Below are 18,027 nucleotides of genomic sequence, written 5' to 3'. Positions count from 1 at the left end.
GTAAGAAATGCATTCCTCTACTGGATTTATAAAGAGAGGTAAACTTTCGGTAAATTAATTTCTCAAACTTTAATGAGTACCCATGCACTAGATACTTCAGCTTAAATATCAACACATACAGAAAGTGACTGGCAGTATGCTTTTTTTTTTTTTTTAGTTTAGCAAGACAAAACTCTTAAAACTCTTGTTTTGGACTTCTGGTTGAGGCCCAGGAGCCTGGAAATGGTTTTAAATGGAAAAAAGTGATGCAGCGTTGTGCTCTTGTTATCTAACGCATCCATCTTCTGACACAGCAGCTCTCTATCTGCCTGTCTGCATTAGTCATGAACTGCTCTAGGTTCTGCTGGGAAGAGAATAGTCACAAAGGTAGAAGCATTCATCTTAGTCACAATTCTCTCAAAATACTGTTTTTTTGGGGTTGAGTCTTGGAGGAACACTAGAGAAGAGCTGAAACTTATTAACCTTTCTTTCTCCTAGGGAAACTCCTGTCCTGTCCCCCTTATCAGCTATCAATCTATTAATGCAGGCTGGGGCCGGAGGCATTGATTTCAGCGTAGCTTCTGCCACTCTGTGGACAGAGGAGCTTGCTGTGTGTGGTCTGCCTCGGCTCCCTGCTCTCCCCTCCTTTCCCCCTCTCTCCCCCTGCGTGCGCCGCAGCGCTGGGTTGTGCGGCGTTTCAGCTGTAGTAGCTGCTCAGTGGGAGTGTGAGAACTTGTGATGTAAAGCTCAATTCTCACTTTCATAACTCTTAGTAATTGATACAGGGAAATAGACTGAACTGCACCGGAATGGCACTCGCTGGCTAGTCGATGAGACGTGGTTGCAGAGCATCCTGCAAGAAGAGGGAAAATCCGTAAATGACATCAGTCTTCTGGCAGCCGTGTTCTTGGGGCACCCCTCAACTGTATAGGTACTCTTAATGAGTAAAATAATAAAAATCAACACAACAGAAACACGACACAAAAAAATCACAACAGCTTTATTGAAGTAGGGGAAAACTTAAAACGTAACCAGGGCTTACTGTAAAAAACATTTTGAACTGAAAAGGCTGCAATCATTTCTGTAGGTTAATAGGCTCAAACATTTTAATATGAAAAGAATGTCTTGCAGGGAGTGAGGTGCTATGAGGGCAGGAGGGGAAGACGTACAGCTCTGTGGGGAAGTCACAGACGGCGTAAGATGATGCTACCAGAACAGCTTCTTGTGGCTGAGCTGCTGTTGACAGCTATTGACTTGATATCAGTTTCAATAGCATATGGTACAGACGTGATCAAACCCGAAGGGTATGAACAGACCGATGAGGTGGGCAGGGTGTTCTGTTGCTTTCAGGTGAACGGAGTTGGTTTTATGCATTACGAAGAGTAGATTTCAAAACTTACGTCACTGGCTGAGATCTGCGAACCTGTTAGAGTTTTTGGGTGCGATTCCAGCTCTCGAGGTGCAGAGAAAAGGCATCGCTTCCCAAGGTGAGTCCTTTCTGACCACGGGGACCACGGGAAGGCCTGGGGGGGGGTCACGTCCTGCTGCGAGGAACAACTTGGTGGGGTTGGATCCAAGGGCTCTGTTTCATCAGGTTTCTCAGTCAGAGATGTTTTTTCTGAAAGCTGTTGGTGTCAGTTTGGGGATAACTAAGGGGGAAGAGGATTTGGGATTAAAATTACTTGCTGCCTGGTATGTGCTATAGATAGCTGTGAAATAGCGCAGTTTGTTCGGGGACAGCTTTGCTACCTGGAAATAGAAAATAATCCTGGAGCGAAGCCGTGTCCTGCCGTGCGAATTCTGTAAATAAAGGAACCTCGTCTGTAAAGATGGATGAATCCAAGCAAGTTTTCTTGCCATGTGTCATCAGAGGCTTGTTGTACTCACGGCCCTGTGCTTCAGACTTCCAAGGGCTTCCACCCTTTTGTGGTTAAAAACAAAAATTGTGGATAGGCTGGGGGAGAGTAGTGTCAAAAAGAAAACACCCCAAACATTGCCTCATTGCCTCTCTGTCAGTGTGTTGAGAGATCAGAAGTGATGCTCTGTGTTTAACTGGGGTGCTGAATGACGTTTTTCCTTTATTGAAACCAAGCATTTGCTTTTGAACTTAGAGATATTTTTTTTTTCCTGGAAAAGTGCCGATTGCTTTTCCTTGTGTTTTTGATAAAGATGTGAGCTCAAACCAGAACGTTTTATATAAGTTTATTTTTAAAATGAAATATTAATTTAGCTCTCCAATGGTCTGTTGGCCAGAATCTAAACTTTGAACTGGCACCGGACCGCAAAGCTCGTGAAGTACTGTTGTTATAACAGGGTCACTGTCAATTTGGGTTGAGCCCTGAATTTAAGTCCTGTTGACTTAAAAAGTAAGAAAAGAAACAAGGCAGTGGGATTGCACACCCTCATCTGCACAAGAATGTTTTCTAGTTTAATCAAAACTGCTTGGTTTACTTCCTCATCCCTGGAGGGGCCAGCCCCAGCCCAGCAGCACTCATCTGGAGTGATTGCAAGAAGTGAAAGCGACGTGTGGCTCCGTGGTGGGGACGGGGAACCCTCTAACTTCCCTGAAAAGCAGAGCTGGGGGCGAGCGATTGGAAACCAGGAACAGAACCGAAATGCCACGCATGAAATGCATTTCAATGCATTCAGTTCGGTTGTGGTAATTGATTAAAAATAGGTAATAATTACAAACAACAGTTCTTACTGCAACACCAGCATGCAAGAATTTAATGTTTTATGGTAAGGAGCTTTGCATATCTTCCTTCTCTGAGGGTAATGTGTGAATTTGAGTTAAGAACAAAACCAAAGAAATCTGCAGTATGATCATTCCAGTGCTCTTCAGAATGCCCCCCTGCTTTTGGAAGGAGAATATCAGCCCTGAGGCCTCACATGTCTTCCCTGCGGGCTAAACCTGTGAGAGGTAACGTGCAGCGAGGCGAAGGCAGCGGGAGTACAGGATGGCTGCACAGAGCACGGTCGGCGTTAAAGGGGTGGGGGGGAAGAAGTGCAGTTTTAACAGAGTCGATCAGGTTGCTTATTGTAGTACAGCAGTTAAAAAAAAAAAAAGCTGAAAACCAAGTGAATGTAATGTAAACAGTTAATATTTTCAGTTCTTTGAATCTCGAGCTATCGAGCGGGTGTTCCTCAAATGCTTTCTGCTCTTGATGGATTACTTGGAACAATCACAGACTTTATCGAGGGTTTATTTTGGTGGCTGGCTGGCTGCACCCTGCCTGCTGTTTTTTCACACTGAGGTGTTGCAAATCTTTTTTCCTCTTTGCTTGGCCAAAACTGAAATCCTCAACTACAGCAATCGTTCGCAGAGTTTGGACAGAAGAAACGAAGAAGTACTGACTCCTTGCAGTGCATAGATATGTTTTCCACTGGCTTCTCAAGTCCGCGTAGTCCTTAAAGCATCAGAGATGCTGCTCTCAGAACGTGACTATGTTGCTAGGAGTTAAGGTTAAAGGGTATGTTTTAGTTGCTATATGAACAGCCTGTTACAGGGCTTGTGAAAAGCTAATGCAGGAGATGAATATAAGCCTTCCGTGTTTATTTTCTTGTCCTTGTATTTTTTTCTCCGTGGATGCGCAGAAGGTTTGCTCCTTTTTCTGGGAAAAGGTTGCAGTGAGGATCGGAGAGATTTAGCCATAATCGTAGAGGTCCCTAGAAATGCTTGTGATTTGGGGCAGTTCGGTAACAGAACACAGGGATGTGAAATGCCCTGCATGGAGGGGCTGGGTTCGGGGCACAGCACCGCTTCTGCGTGCCTCTGCGTCTGGGGTTAGCAGCACAGCACCAGGGTGTGGAAAGGTTTGTCTTACAGGTGGAAACACCTAGCTCACACCCATCTTCCGTGGGGGCGTAGCTTAATGCCAGTGTCAATCTTCAGATGACCTAGTCCCTCTTTTCCAACCTGTTGACTGCTCCTAATTATTTAAAAAAAAAAAAGAAAAAAAAAAAAAATGCCATCTTAACTATTTTGCTGCGGTATAGAGAGATTTTGTAAAATTGTCCTGAATTGTCCTGGTTTTATGAAGGTTATTCCTTGATTATTTTTTTTTAAGGGGATGAGAAACCCTGAACTCTCTGGCCTTCTAAATACCAAATGCCATTAAATGTTCTTCCCTTTAGTCTGTAGTGAGCCCAGTAGCTTGTTTAACTCGATAGCAATGGATCTTTGTGTTTGTGTTCAATTTTTGTGGTGTTATTAGTTTTAATGTCAGTAGCAGTTCAGTGCTACAGGTGTTGGATTGATTCTGGTGCTTTGCCTTTTGAAAAAAAAAAATCACTTTATTTCTCATTTCTGGAAGATGAGCTGCCTAAATGCTTGTAGTTAAACCCAAAGGACAGCAGCAAGGCTGCTAGTTTAAGTCAGTATCAGCCAGTTACTCGGTATTATCAACAGCCAGGCATATTAATGAGAGTCGATATTGCTGCGTTCACACAAAGCATTTAAGGCCAAACTTTAATGTTGAATATTTTTTGTGTGTAGCCTTATCTTCAAGTCAACCTGCAACACGAGGATGGATTAGAGAAGCACGTGCTGTGTCTCATGTAGCCGGACTTGGTGTGTTCCTCAATTAGGAGGCCATATAATTAATTGAGATGGGATACCCCAAAAATTATACTGTAAAGCAAATCATCATCGGATGATATTGAAAATATTTTGCTTGTTGAGATAAACCCAGCCAAGTTCTAACTCTGACCACAGAAACTCCTTTCTGGCAGTTTTGCTTCACCTTGTTCCAGCTGCAAGGTGACCACTGCACGTGTCATACTTCATCATTTCTCGTTTTCTGATGCATACTGCAGATTCTCTTATTTTTTTGGTAAGCTTAGCCTTTTGTTGATGATGGCTTTACACCAGAGCTGTAGGCAGCTTTGCTTAGCCTTTTTCCCCCCAAATTGTAGTTTCCCTTATGGTTGTATTAGAAGCGGTGCCACATTTATTCAGCTGTCTGATAACCTCAGTGCTTGTCTTCTGGGTTTGTACACCACTCGTTCTAATTTTGGTACGCTGTCCTTTAAATATCAAGCTTTTCAAATCCTGACACAACAAACTGTAGTGTTGTATTTTATGATATTCCTTTATTGCCAAGGTAGGCCAAAAGTGGGTGGTTTATAAAAAAGAGAGTGAGTCTTTTTATTATCGATTTATTTAAGAAGCTGTTGCAAGAATCTTGCTTGCTGTGTGTGCGCACGAGGCAGCCTTGGAGAGAGGGCACGGCATCTTTTTGGCCATAACAAATCTGTTAGTGAAGGGCTGCGGTGCTCGTGTCTAGGATTTTGGCTTTGTACAAGTCCGTGAGGATGGCTGGCTTTTGCTATGTACCTGCCCGTTCTGGTCTTCCTAAATTTATTAATGAGTCAGTGATGCATATGCACATATCAATAACAAATCACTTGGAAAATGGGCTCGAGTGTTTTGAAATTGCAGACCGTGGTGTGATTGCTTTTCTTAAAGCAGTTCTCAGGTTTAAAAAGTTGTGCTGCCGGCTCTGCGTCCGTGCTGACCGAAAGCTGCCGAGGTGCTCCGCTCGCCTGTTGCACCTCGCTGTGGTGGCCCCGTTCCCCTCGAAGGCTGACCCTGATAAATGTCCCTGAATGTCTCAGGCGCCGTTTCAGCACTTTGCCAGAGCAAGCAGCTGGAGCAACGGTTGGTAACACTTGGAAGCATACCTGGTGGCTTCAGTTATCCCAGTGTTGCCTTTCTGTCGCCGCTGCTGGAGGCGAGCAGGGGTGCTGGATGGCTCACCAGCTGTGCAATACCCGAACAATGCTTTTGCATTTCCCTTAAGGCAATAGCAGACTTCTGAAACACATACAATGGAAAATACTGATGCTGAAGTGCACTCTCTTGCTTGCTGTTGGAATAACCGGTGTCCTGTGTTACTAAGAGAGATGGAAATAGACTGTAAATGTTGTTTCTGTTGGTTTTCTTTTTTTTTTTCCCTTCCCCTCAAATTTAATTCCGTTGTGTGTTGGCTGAGATATGTGTCCCTCATCAGTGGAGGCTTTTAGCACGTGCCCGCACTGGGGGGCTCAGGGCACCCCGTGTGCCAGGGCCCCCGCGCTGCTCCCCGGAGGCACCAGCTCCCCGCCACTGGCCAGGGGATGCCGCCTGCCTCGGCAGCTCTGCATTGCTTCCTGGAGTGCTTCCTGACGAGTCTGTTGGGGCTCAAGAGAGAAACCCGCTCGTTTCCTCGACCGTTTCCTGATGACCGCTCCGCAGCCAAACCTTTCCTGTTCCAACGGGGCCGTGCAGGGGTTTGTCTTGGCCGCCACTTGGCCGCCCAGTCGCCGCTGCGGGGTGCGTGCTGGTCCATCCTTTTGCTGTCGCTCTTTTACCTTTTTGTTGGTGTTAGTGCCTTTTCCTCATCCACGCAGTTTCAGCCTGCCTGAAGCTCTGATGGCCGTGGGACTGCCCGCATGTGCTGCGCTCTGGGGCCGAGCACATTCGCGGTAAGTCCCTTCTCTGGCTGCCAAGCCGGGCTGGCAGTCCTCTGTTGGGCGAGGCTATAAAAAAAACCATTGCCGTAGCTGACAGCAGTCTAGGTGGTAGTTGAAGCATTACCTGACTCCCCTGCTCTGTTGGAGATAGGATTTAGGTAAATCTTTTCCTCCTTCACTGTGTGCGTTAGGAAATGCAGACGTTTAACACAACTGACTTAGCACAACTGGCTGCAGGAAATAATGTAAAAACTCTGTCTTTTCCCCTTGCATAAGAGTTAAGTCCCCAAGGAAGCCTTTCCGTGTTAGCAGTCACATTTTATGGAAAAGCCTCGACTGTTCCTGTGTCCAAAGTAATGATTTTATGGAGGGTTTTGTTTTCAGTATGCAATTAGAAGTAACAAATTGAATTGTTAGTGCTTCCATTTTTAAAACTGAAGTTTTTAAACTAGTTTTTAAAACTAGTTTGAGCACCTGAACTTCCTGATCTAAACTCTCTGGGCTTGGTTTTGGTAGGGACAGGTAAGGGGGCAGCGTGTTGCACGGGGCCCTTCCTAGAGAAGAGCCGGGTAATATGCTTTAGGTGTCTGCTGCGTAACTGTGTCCAGCTGTGTGCAAGTGAGAGGCTGGGGTTGGAAAACTGATGCAATGGGCACTTGTGGGTTTTGGTTCTGTCTTGTTTTTCCCTGCTGTAAAGGAAGTGCAGAATTAAGTGCTGCATTTTTATGTGTTTGTGGAGAACTACTGGCTTCGGTTTGGCCTCGTCTGAGCATTTTAATTTGGGCAAGTGATTTGGGGAAACTGGGGGACCTGATGTGCCAAGTTGTGATTTGCAGGACTGGAAGCCCTTGATTGCGAAGTTTCTTTGGTTTCAGTTGCTGAGTAGAGTTTCACTTCGTGTTGCACGCCCTCACATGAGCCAGTGTTAGGAATGTCATCCTTCCAGAGCCGCCAGTGGTCTCATTTGTTCTTGTGTGTTATTTAGGGATCATTGTTGGTACAGAACTAAAACCACACACGGGCGATGTGTGCATGATGAGATAGCAGCCCTCGTGTTTTGGGTAAGGGATCGATGTGCTTTTCCTACCTGTTGCACAAGTCCCTGCTGCTTGTCCCTTGCAGTGCACAGAGGCACCTTTGGGAGCCTGAGACACGAGCTCTGTAAATCTTCAGTGGCTTTTGAAAAGCCTGAGCTTGAACACGTGGCTCTGCATCTCGCAGCCACCAGCTGCTCAAAACTTGTAAGGCTCTGTATTGGTTCCCTTTTCTATGAACAGTTTCTTTCTGTAGCTGAAATTAGTATGTCGCCTGCTCTTTTACATCACCTGGTGATGCCCCCGTTCTCTCTAGATTCCAGTACCCCATCCGGGAAGAACCTGGGGCAAGGGAGGGGAGGGAAGAGGAGGGCAGTAGACGGGAGCTCGTCAGTTAACTGAGTTTGTTTTTTTTTGTGGTAGTGTTGTCTTCATTCAGGGGGGAACTGAAAGTGCGCTTCATCATCTCAGCATCGCCGAGTAGCAGCAAGCATCTGCTCGGTGGAGACCTGCTGCTGCCAGAACTGGAGCTGGTAATGATGAGCAGCTCAGCAGTGTAATTAAGGGCGTATTAACTCCAACAGCTCCTCCTACCTTAAACACACAAATCCAGGAAAACCATCGTGTGTGAAAGCAGTTCCAGGGCTGTCTCCTGTTAGGTAGAGACTTCTGAATCCTTTTGTTCGTGAAAGGATGTTTGATGATAAATATCCTGAAGTTTCAGAACACCTTGCACATCCCGTTACTGGGGACGATTCTTCAGAAACGCTTTCACAGCTGACAACTCTGGGCTGTAGCAGAGGTTTCCCAAGAGTAACTTGAAAGGTTTTGTTGCTTCTGAAAGTGGAGCAAGGTGGTGTACAAGCTGTAACCTACTCCAAGCCATGGTGGGGACTGTGAGACTTAGAGATCCAGGAGATTCCCTCCAGCCTTGGTGTGTTTTTCTGAGTTTCTGGGGTGTGATTTAGGAAACATGTTGGGGGGAAAAACAATGCAAGTAAATGCACACAGCATTGACCGTGTCCTTCAAAGGGAAGTGATGCTGCATTCAAAGTCAGGGAGATGTTCGAGGAAGGCAGAAGTAAGTACTTGAACTACACACGGCTAATGGGCATATTATACGGATGCCTACTCGCTCATTTTTAATTCAAAAGACTTGTTCTAGGCGGTGCAACACCTTTTGAAGAGCTGTTTTCTTTTAATCTACTTCTCCAAATGTCAGGTATGGTTACTTTTTTGCATTGAGTTTGACTTTATAATCATAAATAAATAAAATCACAAGGTCAGAATAGTTTTAAGCTGTTCCAAAAGCTTCTCTTTTACATGGCTGAACTTGTATGACAGATCTTTAAACCAAAGATTTTGGGTTGAAAATACTTCTGGGCTAGGACTTTATGGAGCAACATACAGCCCAAAGAAGTCCCATGAAACTAAATAATAAACTTCTTAAAGCAGGGTTCATAACGCAAATTCAAACCATAGCTGTGCCTAGTGGTGGTTGTTAAGCTGAAATACAGTGTTGGAAGACATCTTTGTTGGTAATAGGCAAATGGACTTTTTTTAGGAATCAGCTGCTCTCCCTGTTACTGTGCTTTGGCTGAAAGAACTTAACCACATGTAAGAATCAGGATGGAAATCCTTAAGATGCTGCGTTGGTGATATCATGCAACCTTGTGCTGCCGAAGTAAGTGATTTATGGTGGCTTGGGAGCTAAGTATCTGCCCAAATGGACATCTCCCTGCGACCTCACGCAGGGTCGCATTGTCTTGCAAGGGCACGATGACAAGTTCCTGGCTATGCAAGCCCTCCTTGTGTAACCCCCGAGAAGAGGGCTGTGCTGCCTGCCCTTCTCTGTACGGGGATCTGAGTGTAGATGTGAGTAGTTGCAGTACATTTTTCAGCGGTTATTAAAATCCAAAAAGAGCAGTCAAGTGGGGTCGGGCAGGATTTGCACCCCATATGTAAGCAGTATGCTTCTGCTGGATTTGTCGTGTGGATTTTAAAGCACTGCAAAGTCAGAAGTGCTAGAAAAAGGGGATTCTAGTGACTTTGCAGAGGTATAAAAGTACTGACTATGGGAGAAGCTGTGTCAGAAGGTGAGTTTTCAATTGAAAAGCTTCTGTGCGCAGTACACAGTGTTGAAGCAAATAAATGATCAGCTGCACCAAGGAGCAAGTCCGGTGTGACGGGGCATCAAAGCTTCGTAAACTATTTTTCCTGAGTCCAATCGATAATCTGAGACACCTGGAGATGTTTTCTTGTACTTTGGTCTGGTTTCATGCAGGGGGTTAGAGTGAGGGAGGGACAAGATGAAGTCTGCAGGAACTGTTCTTCGCCGCTCTTGCTGCTTGTTTTAACAGCTTGAGATCACGCAGTACCACGGCATAGCTGCATTTCCCCTTTCCCCTGCCTTAAAAGTGGTTATCTCAGGAGTATTTTGAAATCTAGCACGAGGAAAACACTTTCATATCCTCAGAAAAAGCTATGTTGATATACTCTTTTTTGCGGTACTAATTCCTAGTAAGTAACACGCTGCTAACTGAAAGCCTACTGCATAGGAGGGGAGGTTTCTGTGATGTAATTATTGTGTGGTTTTTAGCTTTCTTGCACCAGAAGGCTTGTGATGCCTCCCAAACGCTGGGGTGGGATTCCTGCTTGGTGCTCCTGACGGGCTGGCCGCGCAAGGCCTGCTCCAGGTGACCGGCTGTGGCCGCGGCCTCGCGCTGCAGCTCTCGGAGTGGAGGTGTTTTTTTCCTTCCCCAGAGGTGGAGACCGCTCCTGTGCCAAGGATGTGTTTTTCAAAGAAACGCATGTATGTAGATCAGTCTGTGTTTATGCATTTTTTTCTGTTTTTTTTTTTTTTTTAAATCCAGGGTGTGGTTATAGCAGACTGGCTCCTTCTGTACTCAAAGTCACGAAAACAAACAGCAACAACAAAAGGGGCGAAGCCGACCGGGCGCTGAGGAGCCGGGGAGTGCGAGCTTTTAAAAGCAGCGATTAGGGAGGGGAGCTGGGTGCCTCGCTCCCCGCCTTCGCGAGGCCCCGTGTCCGTTTTAAGCTGCTCCAGGCACTGCAACCTAGCCTCAGCGAGCGTGTCAGCGTGAGGCACCTCGAAAGGGGGGAAGGAGAGGGTGGCCTGCTTCTGCCCTTTGTATGTGTGTGGGAAGAGGAATGACATGCAGTTTGGCTTTCCGTACAGCTTTTTCAACCCGTAGCCTCCCCGTACTCGAACTGAGGATGCTTGTTTACCATTAGAGCCGAGGTTTTGTTGCTGCTTGTATCCCCGAAAGAGGTTTCTCCTGGCTCCGACTAGCGAGCGAGCGCTGTTTGAGCTGGCTGTGATTGGGAGGAAGGAGGGAGGTAGCGAGTGTTGTGCCCTCTTGTTTTTCTCTTGTACAGGAAGAAAAAAGCTGAGGAGCCTGTCCTCCTCCTCTGAGTCAACTGTGGTTACGGTTTGCTGAGTAGGCGTGAGTGTTTTGAAGGGAAAAGCAGCTTCAAATTAAGTCAGCTAAATACTGTGCCCAAATGAGTTTGGGGAAGTTTCCCCTCCCTCCCCCACACCTACTCTCGTTAGAGCTGACAGTTTGGGGTAAAACTGGTTTGTGATAATCGCAAAAACTATTGTACGTATCGGGCGGTTCTCAAGCCAAATAGGAAAACAGGTGGTGAGTTTTTTTGTGTGCTGCCTGCTGTTGTTGCCACAGCATGCCGAGGTACTGGGCTGCACTGGGAAAGAGGGACCGGGTATTAATTACCCCAGTAGGGCAACCTCCTTGCTGCAGGCACCCCCAGGTCTTGTCGTGCATCGGGTGTGAGCTACCTCCACGCACACTGTGTGTGTTAGGGTGAGCATCTCGTGGTCACCGTGTCACAAGGGTCTGGAAGAGAGCTTTGTCCTAGTAGGAGTTAACTGAGGAGGCAGAAGTGAGCATCTCCCCTGTGATGGGATAGAAGAGAAAAATAAAGGGGATGGCAAGGAGTTCCTGGAGGAATCTAAAAGCATGGAAAATTCATCAGGGTTGACAGGTGAATGTAATGACGTTACGAAGTAGCTCTCTAACTGCATTAGAGAATGACATGCGGAGAGGGAACTAATTCCGCTGCTGTTGTTTGGCCTGTCATTGTCATACACAGGAAAATCATTTAGCTGAGAACTTGAGTCAAAAAACAAACACAGACAAAGAACCCCATACGTCAGTGTTTGTCTTGAGCAAATGCTGTAAGAACGTACGACACTTCGCGGTTGTGAATAGGCCCGTTGATAGCAGCTGGGTGCTCCAGGAGAGGGGGAACTGGCTTCGGTTGGCACCGGTTCTTTCCATATGAAACAAGCGTGTGCTCTGTCTGCAAGGTGGCCTGCTTCTCCTTTCCAGTTTCAGCTGTGGAAAATACCGCTGAATTTTAAACTGAGCCACACACAGGTGTTTCCAGATCGAGTGGTGATGCCTGCAGTCTCACCGATCAGTACAAGGTTGACGTATTTCCTAGAGGTGATGAGTGGACCGACAAGTGAGCGAAGAGATGGGAACAGCGGTGTCCACACAGCCGTCAGCTGGGTGCCCTGCTCCCGAGACGAAATGGAGTAACTCAAGTTCCAGCTGTGACTCAAGAGCTCTGCTCAGGGGTTCGGCGCGTTAGGGCATAGCAAACACCAGACTCAGGCTTGGTGTTTGCCTATACTGTGTCTGGTATTTTGCAGAGAAGCCCGGCTCCTAACCATACACCCCTTTGGTGCTACTGTTTGTTATCAGTCTGACAGGAAAAGTTAATTCTTTCCAACTGTCTTTGCTTGCTTTATCTTTGTTAGTGGAAATAGTCTGCTCTTATTTTTGAGGGAGATGGAAACTGCCTTACTTTGCTTTTATTTTTGTATCTTTCTTTCTTCCTGCCAAAATGAACATGATATGATTTGTAGTGGTTACTTTTTGGACAAACTCATTTGCAGTGAAACAAACCTAAATGACTGCGTTTCGCCAGGGCAACTGGAGTTTGAAGTTCCTGCCTGTCACTTTGTTGTGCCATTTTGTGAGGGCTCTGATCATCGTGGTGTTGCAGGAAAGTAACATAATGATGTTTAAGTGGAAGAGGAATGTATAAAAGCTGTTTCACTTGTCATAAGCCGGTGCTCTGCCTGTACAGTAGACTTTGAGATAACACCCACAGGGAAAAAAAAAAAGCTTTCTGTCTGGGTGCAAAATTCATGTTTTTAATGAATACTAAATGGAAGCTGTCTCCTCTAGAGTTTCTGGTTCCAGCTGAACAAGTTATTAAATGTTGTCTTTGGTCTTGGTGAATTGTTGAGATTTGAGACCGAGTTTCCTCTTGCCAGATACGATCACTGGTACTTGCCGTTTGTGGCTTCTGGTTTTTGTACTGGAAGCCTGAAGTTAGCTACACGCTGCTGGGGAGTGGCTTGTGGCTTGTGATGTTGGGGCACATACGTGTGGAAATTGTTTGTAGCCTTCAGGACGAAAAGTGGATCTCTGTGCTGCTAGACACTGGAGAATTGAGATTATGACAGAAAAGGAGCATTTTAGATTGTTGTATTTCCCATATTCAAAATACCTGATTCATGAACTAGAGCAAGAGCTGTATGTACAAGCAACACATTTGGTTGTTTTTAGAGCTTATCTAAAAAGCTTGATCTGCTTTTTTCACTAAAAAGCAGGGTATTGCGGAGCTTTAAAGAGGTACCGTGTTCCCAAGTTTTTCGTAACCTGAGTGGGCTATTTCATTTATCTCTAAGGTTGTCCAGACTTTCAGCATCTAATACCTCTGGCAGAATGCTAATTTTGGGGCAGGCACACAGAGTTTAAGGAAAATCAAGCAACTTCCTTCATACGAGGTTGTTTCCTAAAAGGACATACTGTGCAGCAATGATCGGAGGCTTACATGCCCTACAAAGAAGCTTCAAGCCAGTGCAGTGAGGGAGGTCGGTCCTCTTGGTTGTGTTTTTTTCTCATAAAAGCAGCTCTTTGTTTGTAAGTTGTGACCTTGCTTTGGTCATTGAAGCTGTGCCATGATGCTTACATATTCACGCCCATATAACGTGCATATATACACGTATATATCGGTGTAAAAACACCCCCCTGGTACTGGCGTCAGTTTATACTTCAACATGTGGTCAGCGCCCAATTGCTTGGCTCAGGGCATGCAACTGTTTGGTGTCTTGGCCAAACACAAAGTCAGTTGAGATGAATCAGGCCAAACGAGCAGCTGAACAGGCACTGCCCCCAATTTTCTCTTACTCTCTTTAAAGTAATGATATAATTAAGATACAGTATCGAAGAAATGTGTTCTGCCTAGCAGATTGTGCATGTTTTCTCTCTCGTTGCTGAAATGCTCCATACTGCACGAGGCACAGATGATGTACACAAGAGTTCAGTATGATGGTTCTGGTCCAAGAATTTTCTGTCCTTGCTAGCGCTGATTTAATTAAAACTGTTCCAAAAATGTGAATGGAAACCGTGCCCACAGAAAACTGGTGCTGGAGTGTTCATCAGGAGGCGTTCTCCTGCAAAGCTTACGGGTCCCACCGTCTCTCCTGGGGTGCCAAATCTTACCCTTGTGATCACACCTGCGGGGAGCAGCAGTTGCAAATGGCTTTTGTCAAATGCCAGTGGGACTTGCTCCCACCAAATGCTCTTCAGACTTCCGTAGGCAACTCTTGAAATATTTTACAAGTTGTTATTCTGGGGAGAGATGCCAGCTGTGGTTCGTGTTTTTGGGTCTGATAGCATTATGCCTGCTTTTCAGAGGGCATGACTGCAGGGGGAAAGAATTGTCTTCAGGGTTTCACGGATGTGTGATGAGGGGGAACGGAACCTGAGAAGTGATTTGGGGTGGGAGTGGGCGCACACCTCCTGCCTCTGAGTTCCCTTTTTGTGAAGCTGTGCTGATTAAGGTGCATGCTTGGATTAAACAGTAATCTCTTAGGACTTTTACTCCTTCGTTTGGTAAGTGAATACAGCTAGGTGGGTCAAATGTGGCGGTGATGGGTTGGGAGTTTGGAAACCGCATTGTCTTTTGAAATGCCTGTGCGATGATGATCACTGCTAAGGATCTTGCACCATCTCACAGCATTCTGCGGACATTTGATGGACAAGCAGGGTTGTATGAGACGTCACTGAAATATCTGCACCTTTAATCCGTTTGGTTCAAGTTCAAACTTGTGTTTACTCAAGGCCTTTTTTTCTGGTCTAGAGAGAAAATTGTTTCGGTGATAAAAAACATTTCTGGGATTTTGGGTTAGATCTGCAATACGCATGGGTTATTTTTCCTCTAGTGTAAATGTGATCCTTCCTTTTTTCATACACAGAGTAATCCGAATAAACTAGAGCAGGGCAGGCTTTGTGATCTGGTCAAATGACTGCTCTCACTTGCATGCTGTTTGGGCTGTGGGCCCCTTTGGCTGTTTAGGAAAATGGAAAATAGACTTTTTTGTCATTTTTACATTAGAATAATTTAACAATTTTGGAATAAGGAACTGCGTTCTTAAGGGTGTTACTTACCTTGGAAAGTTGGCTGTAAAGTAAGTCCTTTATTAAATCGCTTTGTAAGGAGTGGGTTTAAATTTCCTGAATTATTGTTTAGCAGGAGATTTTTTGGTTGTTTAGTAGGAATTCAGGTTTGTTTAACAGGAGGGTCCGAAATGAGTAACTCACACTGATGGTGACAGTTTCAATAAGTTAATTTATTGTCTGATAATGAAACAAGTCCTTGGTTAGGCCTTCGCCCCTTTACCAGCTATGATTCATTACTCCATTTTTGGACAAATACTCAAATTTCGGACAAAGTTTATTGAAACAATATAAATGTTTTGGGGGGAGTTAGCATGGCTCATTCTTGCATTGCTACATCTGTGCAAGTACGGAGCATAACAGGTGGGTTCTTTTCCCTCCTGTCTTTCTTGCTACTAAGCACATTTTTTAATTTCTTCCTTTTTTTTTCCCCCTAACATTTTGGAAATTCCCTTTGTAAGTACAAGCAGTATACTGTATTGCCTGGGATTTATTAGTACCGATATTGTTATGGCATGTTTGAGTCTCGTTCTGCCTAATTAAAATGTTCTGAAGGAAATCTGAGCTGCAAATAACGTGAAAACTAATGCGAGGACTGATCGATTTACCTATGCGTGCGCGTAAGCTGGGGAGGCGTAGGAAAACTTCATTGCTTTTAAGCTAGCAAAATTTGAGCTGATAATTTCTCCCTGAAATCTTGTGCTGTTGGATTGTTTCTCTACACACCTACTCCCCTGGATCGTTCCCTCAGCACCCCTGCACGGAGGGAGGACGAAGGTGCCCGTTGAGGGGCGGCCTGGCAGCGCGGCGGGGCGAACCGCGGCCTGCCGAAGCCTCGGGATGGCCGCCGCCCTCAAGGCGCTGCTGGTAAACAAGCCCCCAGAAGTCGTCCCACCGCCCCGAATTTCTGCTCGAGCAATAGGTTTGAGGGAGAAGAGAGGGAATGGGTGGCTGCAAGAAGTCGGCAGTCCCCATTAAGGCAAGTTTCGTCCCTCTGGCTGCGCGAGCGAGGCGCGGGCGCTGCCGCGGCTGGAGCTCCCCAGCAGCCATTTATGAGTGAGGCCCCAGAAGGGGGAGGAGGGGATGGCTGCTGCAGAAACCCTCTGCTGCGAGGCTTCTGTCACTCCTTGCGATCTCGGGGTAACTGATGCTGTGTTTCAGTAATGCAGCGTCCTGTTTTTTTGTAAACAAAATAACTTTTCTTCTTGAACCCGCTGTGTGATTTACTGCCGCCCTTTTGCCTCCCCGCATCTCTTCGCCTGGCTTCCCTGACACCCGCCTCGCACACGGTGAAGGGCCAGGCTTCTGGTTTTGTTCATATAAAACGGCAGCAAACCACACAGCTGCCCCGTGTTTCTTGTGCCACAGCCGTGAAGCATGGGCAGAGCTGTGCACCGTGTCGCCCAAATCCCTGTCTGCGGCCCTCGCCACTGGCAGTGTGGGCCGGATCCTGCCTCCCCAGCCCCAGCATGGTGCTGGTCGCAGCCAGCACCCGACAGGTCTGAGATGAGGGGAAGGCCGGATGGAGGGGGCCTGAGGCCACTGCCCGGCTCCCCCTGCTTCCTCCTTCCAGCTACTTTAGGTAGCCTATTATTTTCGACACTTCAAACCCCTTTGTTGTAACTGAATTGAAGCCGGGTGACAATGGCACCCTTGCTTCCTATTCACAGCAAAATGAAGAGACAGGCCATTGTCGCCAGCATAATTGAGCCTCTATCAAAACAAGAACACAAAGAGATGAGCAACTCAGTTAAAGCCGCTTGTTTGAGCTGTAACAGTGGAGGCTGTTTAGGACTAGAAACCTAATTACCAACAGTAAGCTTTTTAAAGCTGGTGCCACATCCCCTTTTAATTCGACATGTAAGTTAAATGTTTTTGTTTGGAGATCCTGGATGTTATTTGCAAGTAGTGATATTGCTGATGGCAACTCACAAACCACCTACCTCCCAATTTTGATTTAAAAGGGGAAAAAAAAAGTAAACTTCAACTGCAGTTTATGTCCACAAGAGATCACAAGTTCTAGCATCAAGGATATCTCCTCAAGCCAGCTAAGCCAACAATCTCACAAAATTCCCCAGCAGCGTGTTACCTGGTCAAGTATATATTGCCTTGTCACGGTGCTGCAGTCTTCCCTTTCCCAGTAAAGCTGCAGTGTAAGTTACTGTTCTTCCTGTCTTTGTCTCAAAACATAATTGGTTATTTTTCCCCTTTTACTACATAAAGCACAATTGTTTGGTGTTTTTTTTTTTTTGTAAGCAGTCTCATAAAAACTGCCATAATGTGGAAACAGACCAAAAAAGCCCACATGTAAGTTTATTTGCCTAGCCTAGCCTAGATGGCAATCTCTGGAAGTCACATCCTCTGTGGTGCTCATTTGTTGGCTGTAGGAGAGTGAAAATGTTTGTGCCAGATAGCGGCAAGTCGATGACACTGATTAGCATGCTCCGAACAGCCCCGACTTTTTTCTGGTCATCTTCAAGGTAAAGGGTTGTGCACACTGCTTTAAATTTAAAAAAAAAAAAAAAAAAAAATTTATTTCCAAACAAGTTGATATTTCAATTATCTGAGCAAATGCTAGGATTTCATCCTCCTAACCTTATGCTGAGTAAATGGTAATTTCCTAGGAGCTATCAAAAACTGTGCATATTCTGGTGTGCCTAATACATGTCGGGTGGCCAGATTTTCCAGTAGAGAAAATCTCAGTAACAGTAGGGATCTCAAAGCTGGCTTGTGACTTCAGAAAAACTCTGAAAGGCTTATTTGGCCGGATATGGGAAACTGATGAAAAGGTTGGGAAGTATGGTGAGGAAAACTAATTTCCTGTTTTTTATGTGATCCTTTGAGAATTGTATCTTAACAGGAATGAATTGTCTGGGGCAAGGCAGGGGGAGCTGGTTCATCTCGCTTTTTTCCTGCTAAAAAAATATTTTGGAATTGTCATATTAGATTTGGTAGGCATTTTACAGCGGGGAGGTAGATGCTGAACTGCTGGTTGAATGTGCTGAGTAGCTCCAAATGCTGACGGCTGTTGTCCTGGAGCT

At 45.7% G+C, this 18,027-nt stretch overlaps 1 protein-coding gene and 1 long non-coding RNA gene across 4 annotated transcripts in view; both read left to right on the top strand.

Moving 5' to 3' along the window:
* The window catches only part of LOC308200850, a 32,036-nt gene extending 31,098 nt beyond the window's left edge, over positions 1 to 938 (top strand). Inside the window, exon 2 of one of the 2 annotated variants that reach the window (XR_013955877.1) lies at positions 765 to 938. This is a non-coding gene — a long non-coding RNA (uncharacterized lncRNA). Of the gene's footprint in view, positions 1 to 752 lie in introns of both variants that reach the window. The other variant, XR_013955878.1, reaches the window with a different exon arrangement.
* IGF1R (insulin like growth factor 1 receptor) overlaps positions 1 to 18,027 on the top strand; it is a 180,739-nt gene that overhangs the window by 60,073 nt on the left and 102,639 nt on the right. The window lies entirely within an intron of this gene.

Source organism: Anser brachyrhynchus (assembly GCF_964034855.1).
Source record: "Anser brachyrhynchus genome assembly, chromosome: 11".
NCBI lineage: Eukaryota > Metazoa > Chordata > Aves > Anseriformes > Anatidae > Anser > Anser brachyrhynchus.
The sequence above is the reverse complement of the archived record's forward strand: the minus strand, read 5'-3'. Positions and strand labels throughout refer to the sequence as shown.